Raw genomic sequence first — 9,025 nt, 5'->3', positions numbered from 1 at the left:
CCATATCAACATGTCATAAACAACTCATAACTAATAATGAAACTTTGAATTTCAAAAGAAATGGATGAATCACCTACCAATTGCTTGTGATGGCCTGACTCCTCCTGCCTGATGCCCTGCTCCCGAAACAACTCCTAAATAAATCAAATTGCACTACATTATTAATCCATTATTATTTCTCCTAGTGCCTAAATTTGAAGCAAGTAATATCTTTTATTTAATTGGGGTTTACACCAAAATTTTCATCTATATGTCACCTCATTTTCAACATATAGTTTTAATCATTTTTCTTCTTTTAACTCACTTAAAGAATTCTTCCATGAACTATTCCCACCATTTATTTATTCCTTCTTTTCACATTCTTATGATGTTTCTTCACTTGTTCATATTTTAAATAGTTCAAATAAGATAAAGAACATCATATCTTAAAAATAAAACAATCAAAACCTCATTCCTATATTTCCTCATCCTTAATTACAAGTTCTTTTCTTCAAAATTATTCAATTTCTTTCTTAATTACTACTTACATTCACTATTTATATACTATTCTACCTCAATTTCATCATGTGTACTACTTTTCTCAAGACCCTCAAATTCTCATAAGAATCCTAATTTTAAAAAATCAAGAATATAAGAAATTAAATCAAATTTAATTGTCATTGTTTAATAACTTACTCAAATAAACCCAAAAAACACTTCATTCAAGTACGAATCTAAATTTTTCATGCTTACCAATCTAAGTTCTCCCAACTTTTCTTCTCCTCCTAGTGTGGCCAGCCTTCCTCGCCTTTCTTATATCTTCCTTCACTTGATTATTCCTTAATTTAATGTTCCAAGTCTTTCAATCTTACAAGTTTCAAAGCTCTCTCTCACTTTTTCTTATTTTTCTCTTGATATATCACTTTCTCTTATTTTTCTCTTGATTTATCACTTTCTCTTATTTTATTTTTCTTTTCACATTTGTTACTGCCAAGTTGGAAGTTCATAATAGAAAAAGGGCTGCCTTGTTTTATTTGTAATGGAAAATTACCATTTTACCCTTAATGAGTCTTTTTGCTTCCATTTGACGGTCCTTATTCTTTGCTAGCACTACCAAGCTCTGTTCATCTTAAAATTTTAAAAAAAATTTATTCAATATATTTTAAGGTTTCTCATAAAATTTCAGCTCAATCTGATCTCTAGATTTAAAATTACGTCCAATAACGTAAAACTAGTCAAATTGTGATTTTTCGTCAAATTTTTCGTATTTCTCTAAAAATTATGAAATTTTAACCCAAGCTAGGGCATCATATTATAAGGCTCCATACAAAGTTTCAGAATTTTTTGATAACCAAATCAAGAGTTACGAATTGTTTTCATTTTGTTTTACATGAAACTAATCAATTTATAATTTTTCGCCTAGAGGTTTTACATTCTCCCCTATATAAAAAAAAAATTCTTCATCGAAATTTAAATTCATTCCTATATAAAAAAAAATAATCCAGGATACTTCTTCATCATTTATGACTCTCTCTCCCAGGTCTCTTTTTCTATTTGAGAGTTTCTTCACAATACTTTTACTAACGACACCTTTTTATTTCATAATTCCTTTATACTTCGGTCCATAATTTGAACAGGTTGTACCTCCATAGTTAAATCTTCCTGCACTTCCATCGGAATTTATGGCAAAATTCGTGTAGGATCTAGGTCTGCTTTCCGCAGCATCGAAACATGAAACACATTATGTAGCAGTAGTATTCGATAGACAACCGTCCCAATTCTTTCTATAATTTTATATGGATTGATATACCTAGGTGCTAATTTTCCTTTCATTCCAAACCGAATCACATGCTTCCATGGAGCAACCTTTAAAAATACCATATCTCCAATTTAAAACTCTAGTGGTCTCCGTCGATTATTTGCATAGCTCTTTTGCTGGTCTTGAGCTTCTTTCATCCTTTCCTTTATCACCTTCACCTTATCAACCATGATCTGCACCAGTTCAGGTCCCAATAATTTTCTTTCCCCAACTTCATCCCAACATACTGCAATTCAACATCTCCTTCCATACAATGCTTTATATAGTGATATTCCAATAGTTTCCAATAGTAGATTGATAACTATTGTTATAAGTAAATTTTATTAATGGAAAGTGATGCTTCTATTGACCTCCAAACTCTAGTATACAAGACCGCAACAAACCTTCTAAAATTTGTGTTGTCCTTTTAAATTGTCCATCGGTTTATGGATGAAAGGTTGTGCTTAGATTCAATCTAGTACTCAAAGCCCGTTGCATACCCAGCCATAACCTTGATGTAAACCGAGGATCCTTATCAGAAACTATAGAAATCGGTACACCATGCAATCTCACCACCTTTTTAATATATAATTGAGCTAGTTTTTCAACCGAATCCCCCATCTTCATAGGCAAAAACAAAAAAGACTTTGTCAATCTATCCATGATCACCCATATGGCATCATGTCCTTTCCTGCTTTTCAGTAACCCAGATACAAAATCTATAGTGATATTCTCTCATTTCAATTATGGAATCGGAAGAGATTGTAATTCTCCAGTCGATCGTTGATGCTCCACTTTCACCTGCTGACATATGGCACACTTGGCCACATATTCTACTATCTCTCTCTTCATTTTTTGCCACTAGCAACTCTCTTTCAAATCTCCATACATTTTTGTACTCTCTGGATGGATCGTTAATTTAGACTCATGAGCTTCTTTTAAGACTTCACCTTTTAAAACTTCAACTTTAGGTAAATATATTCTTTTTCCCATCACTATAAGTCCATCATTTGACGCTCGAAATAAAGAGTCTTGGCCGATTTTTCCAATTTTTATATTATTTATTTCTTTCATCACTTCAGGATTTTCACCTTGAGCTTTTTTAATCTTTTCTCTCATGTTAGAATGTAGCACTAACATTGCCAGTAACATTCCTCCTGAAGTCACATCCAAATGCACATTTAGCCCACCTAGTTCCAAGAGTTCTTTATCACCTCGCACTAGTAAACCACCAATAAAAGCTTTATTCTTTCGACTCAAAGCATCTGCCACCACATTTGCTTTCCCTGTGTGATAATCAATAATACAATCATAATATTTGATCAACTCCATCTATCTCCTTTGTCGTATATTTAATTCTTTTTGTGACATCAAATATTTTAAACTTTTGTGAGCTGTAAAAATATATACATGTACCCTGTACAAATAATATCTTCATATCCTCAAAGCAAACACCATAGCTACCAACTCCAAATAATGTACTAAATAGTTCACCTTATGTGTTTTCAACTGTCTGGATGCATAAGCAACTACCCTTCCGTGCTACATAAGTACACAACCCAAACCCTTACTGGAAGCATCGTTGTACACAACAAATCCCTCTTGTCCTTTTGGTAAAGCCAATACTGGGGTTGAAGTTAGCTTGGATTTTAACTCTTGAAAACTTGCTTCACAATCTTTTAACCATTCAAACTTAACTTCCTTCTGAGTTAGTCGAGTCATTTGAGAAGCTATTATGGAAAATCCTTCTATAAATCTTCTATAATATCCAACTAAGCCCAGAAAGCTACGAATTTCAGTCACATTCGTAGGTCTTTCTCATTTCAATACTGCTTCTATTTTTTTTTTGAATCCACACTGATACCCTTCTTCGATATCACATGACCCAAAAATACCACTTCCTTTAGCCAAAATTCACACTTACTTCTTATTTCTCCTTAAAGTCTCTAACACTTCTCTCAAATGATATGCATGTTCCATTTGTGACCAAGAATATATTAATATATCATCAATAAACAACACTACAAACTTATCCAGATAAGTTTGAAAAACCCGATTCATCAAATCTATAAATATCACTACGGCATTAGTTGATCCAAAAGGCATCACCACAAATTCATAATGCCCGTAGCGAATTCTAAAAGCTGTGTTCTGCATATCTTTCTTCTTTATTGTCACCTCATGATACCCTGGCCTCAAATCTATATTTGAAAATACACACGCCCCTTTTAACTGATCAAACAAATCATCAATTCGTGGAAGGGGGTACTTATTTTTTATAGTCACTTTATTGAGTTCTCTATAATCTATATAGAGTCGTAATGTTTCATCTTTCTTTTTAACAAACAGCACAAGAGCCCCCCAAGGTGAAACACTAAGGTGAATAAACCCTTTATCCAGTAATTCTTGCAACTATATTTTTAATTCCACCAATTCTGCAGGTGCCATTCAATACAGTGCCTGAGCTATTGGTGTAGTTCTAAGCAATGTTTTTATCAAAACTTCCATTTCTCTCTCAGGTGGTAACCCGAGTAATTCCTTTAGAAATACATCTGGAAACTCCCTTGCTACAACTATTTTATCCAACTCTATTTCTTTCTTTTCCAAATCTACTACATAGGCAAGATAAGATGTACATCATTTTCTTAATAGTTTCCTAACCATCATAACCAAAATTATACTATTTGGTATGACATTTCTCTCTCCTCAAAACTCTACCCTTCTACCACCCTTATCCTAGAGAGTTACCATTTTAGTAAAACAATCTATTTGGGTTTTGTAAGTTACTTGTCAATCCATTCCCAAGATCATCTCAAAATCATACAAGTCTAGAGGTAATAAATCTACCATCATTTCAACATCTCCTATTCTTAACCGACAACCCTTGTAAACATACTCAATAAGTACAATTTCCCCTAGAGGTGTACCAATTACTACCCCTTTTTCCACTCTCATAGGTTGCACTTTCAATTTATCTTCCCATTTTCTAACTACAAAAGAATGGGTAGCACCATGATCAATCAATGGATATACATGTTGGGATTATAATAGTAAAGTACCTGCAACAATTTAATGGCAGCTCGCATATCTTCTTGAGTCATACGGAAAACTCTCCCTTGAACTCCCCCTTCTTGTACTCGATGTCGGCCTCGAATGGCACTAATTCTAGACTAGGCAGGTCTACTTGGCCTGTCCACGGTCACAAACTGTTGCTGACTCTGTACTGAAAAACCTTGTCTTTGTGCCTGTCCTATAGTCCTCTAAGGACATTCCCTCTTACGATGTTCGGGCTCTCCACAATGATAACATGCAGCATCTAGATAGGGACAATCCCTCCATCTATGTTCCTGTTTACATATATAACATCTATTAGATGTAGTCGAACAATCTCTGAGATGTCTACGCTCATATCTCATATACAGGGGATAAGTAGCCATCTTAGAGCCCTCTACGACTTCTCCTGGTAAACTAGTCTATAGGTGTGACCGCCCTCTGTGTGAGCTCTGCATAGGTTTACTCGATGTACCTCCTGCTTCAAGATTTCCTATCTTCTTTCTGAACTAACTAAAATGTCCTTTTTTTTTCCTTTTTTGGAAAATAAGGTGTCCTTATAAACAATACAGACTCTTTACTCTTTTCTAGTCCTATAGTACCATGTCCATCACCTTTCACACCACTTTGCAGCTTCCACTGCCTCTAGAAACTAAGCGGCCACTATAAAATCCCTCACTGTCAGAAATTGCAAAACAACCAATCCCATCCTCAGCTCCTATCAGAGTCCATCTCGGAGTCTCTTAATCCGATGTTGCTCAGTCGATAAATAAATAGAAACAAACATAAAGAGGTCTTGAAACCACCTCTCATATTCCAATACGGTCATATCTCCCTATGTAAGAGCCAAGAACTCTAGTTCCTTGATCTTCTAATGCTGGCGGGAATAATATTAGTTCTTAAACTCTGTCCTGAAATCCTTTCATCTAAGCGTCTCAGCAACCCGTCTCTCTTTAACAATATCCCACCATGTCTAAGCTCTATCCGATAACTACTTAGTAGCACATTCCATTCGAAGCTCTGCTGGTACTACTATCTGATCAATAGACCTCTCTATCTCAACATCCTCCTCTCCCATAAATGCTTCACAACCTAATTCCCTCAAACTCTTTACCCATCTAATTAAATTGACCACAGTATCCCTAGGGTAGTACTCAATGGTCCCAACATCTCTGTCATCACTGCATGAACCAACTAGGCAAAATAAGCTGGATCTGGGTATAATGAAGGTGCTGCTAGTGCTACTGCAGACGCAATTGCTGGTAAGGGCTGAATCCCCTGCCCATCTTCATCAAATACCCTCCGCTCATCTCGAACTCCTAATGACTCTCTTTGTCCAGATTGCACCGACACAGCTGGCATAAAACATACCATATCTACCAGAGGATCTCCCTCTAGTCCTCTATCTCCTGTCTTAACTAGATGCTCGTCCCTCGCTGGTGAGGAGTCAGCCCTGGCTTCTTGTCATGTACTTACCATCTTGAAACAATATTATTTTACATTAATAATGGTCTCTTGAACCTTAACCAGCTTTAATACCAAAATATAACACCCTCAAATTATGATGTCATGAAATCTCAAACATTACTTTACTAATGTCAAGTATTGAATAATATGTCTAAGATTATGGGATTTTTTTTTTGAAAAATTCGGTAGAGTTTTCTTTATTTTCTGATGTTACCAAGTTATTGATTAGACTTCATTCAATCACAGTACTCAAAACTTCCACTTTGATCCAACCATCTTGGATCATATCCCATCTCATCATACAATATTCCATATAACTATACTTCATTGTATTTTCTCAACCTTACATCATCAACAAACAAAACATTAACTACAAACCATTATAAACTCAAAAGATTCATTAAATAAGTTGTGTGTATTTTGTATAACATCAGGTGCATCTCAACCTCGTATGAAGTAGTAGATGTTTTTCACTCACATTATGCGAACTTTCAAAATGATATCTTGTATACATTAGGATTTTATATAACATTTAGAATATCCTTTTTAATTATGTAATTATATGGCAGTGTACAAATTTGATATTTTGTCTACATTGTTAAAACTTTGTCTTTTGACCTTATCTCTACTTTTAAACTCTAATTAGTTGGAAATTTTTTTATTTCATGTCTTTATAAGATTTAAGCATCCTAATCATCTTGATTACTCTCTTTTAAGATTTTTAGTGGTAAATGGAAGTCACTAGGACTTGTAATAATAGAATGACACTAATGTGTTGGTCAGAAATGCATGTTGTTCTAATTGTCAATAACTTTGTATCACTTTGGTTAAGGGGAGACTCTGCCAAAATTTTGACGAAAATGAAAAAAACATTACACTGAAAATTCTCAATGTATTTTGAAAAATGATGTAGAAAATCAAGGGTCGTTACAACTAAAGTGATTTTTTTTATGATAACTTTGAAACCACCATCCATTTATGGCGTCTTTTCTACTTTAATTCTCCATATCTCAATTTTTTCCTTAGCCAACAAATTTAATTTAGCCCAAAAAGAAAGCAATTGTGCAAAAAGAAAGTTTAAGGACCAATATGAAAAAATATATATATATGAATAGTGAGTCCACTGTAAAATATGAGAGAATGAACAGTGCATGTGTGTATAGTGAATAACCTATACCTTTTAGTATTTTCTATAACTAGTTACATGGCACACTTTACTGCAGGCTAGATAAAAAAAAATCAATAAAAAAAATACAAGCATTAGGAACGTATTTTCCATAATCAATAAAATTTTAAATATATTTACATTTCTCATTATATTCTTTTAGATCATTATTCTTAATTAAATTATAATATCATCACCAATTTGGTTTTGCATACGGCTTATTTCCTTTGAACCCTAAGACATGGCACCACACATTTTCTAAGTGAAAGAAGTTTGAATCTACCCTTAACGCAACTAAGTTTATATGTTTTGTCAATTGGTCAAATCTACCCGCAAAGGTGACAGCCTAACCTCTTCTTAGACATTTACCTATATCTAGAGTTCTAGAGTTCCAAATTAAACGAGACCGGATTCATTGGAAAGCTAACACCCCTAGCTATAAATTCTATGAGAATCCTTCCTTTAAATTTATCATTTTTAGGCCAAATTCTCTTTAAAATCAAGGTGATGAATTTGTCCAATTTTCATCGACGATTTTTAGATGAACTTTCTACTATCCCTATTTTTCCTTTTCTCTTAAGACACCCATTCCTATGTTTTTTCTACATTTTTCTACTCCTCCTAAGCTGAACTATAAGCTATACTTGTGGTTAATAATTTCATTCCCACCTCATGTAACACACGCATTTGACTCGCGAAGTTTTCTATTATCAAGTTTTCATGCTTTTTTCTATTAGTAAACTTCCTACTACAACTAATTCATGCATCATGAACATATAACATGCCAAAACTCTTCCTCCCTCTCCTTAATCTATTCTTGGTCGAACTTGGCCTAAGGGGACTAAGGTCCCCTTTTCCTTTCTATGCAATGGTTTGCCTCATTTACTCATTGTTTACATTATAACACATATCATAAGGTTTATCAAGTACAACTTCAGAATTTATTTTCCTCCCATTCAACCCTCACATGGTCAGCCACTCGTGTCCATTGGTCATTGATTTTTCTTTGGTAATTTTGCATGATTTTCATGTCAAAACTACTTATAATAGTTTAATTAACATCATTCTAATAAATTTTGCAATTCCTTCAATTTTCACTCAAGAATCCTAATTTATAAAATCTGAAATTGATGCACAATTCCTAATCAAATTTCAAATTGGTTTTCACAATTACATATAGGGTCTTTTCCTCCTTTTTCCCTCACAATTTCCTCATTTGTTTCCTTAATAATTTCTTTGTCAATGTGTGTTCTCTCTACTTAGTAATTTAAAGTTTGTATAGTCCTAAAACTTTTGATGTTTTTCCCTTAATTTTGGTGGAAAAAAATCTGAAATCTCCCCCCTCCTTCTTACCTTGTGCAGCTGGCCACATGGAGAAGAGGATGGGGGTATTTATAGTCTCATTCTCTTTTAATGATACATTGGCTCATTCTTTCCTCTCTTTTTATAATTTGTTAATAACTCTTTTCTTATTTTTTTTAACCCCCTTAGCAATCTAATTTATTTGAATTTGTACATTAATTATCTCATTTTTCTTTTTCCATCTATATTATTTTTAATTTATG

Source organism: Populus alba, chromosome 18 (assembly GCF_005239225.2).
Source record: "Populus alba chromosome 18, ASM523922v2, whole genome shotgun sequence".
NCBI lineage: Eukaryota > Viridiplantae > Streptophyta > Magnoliopsida > Malpighiales > Salicaceae > Populus > Populus alba.
Note: the sequence above shows the minus strand (reverse complement) of the source record.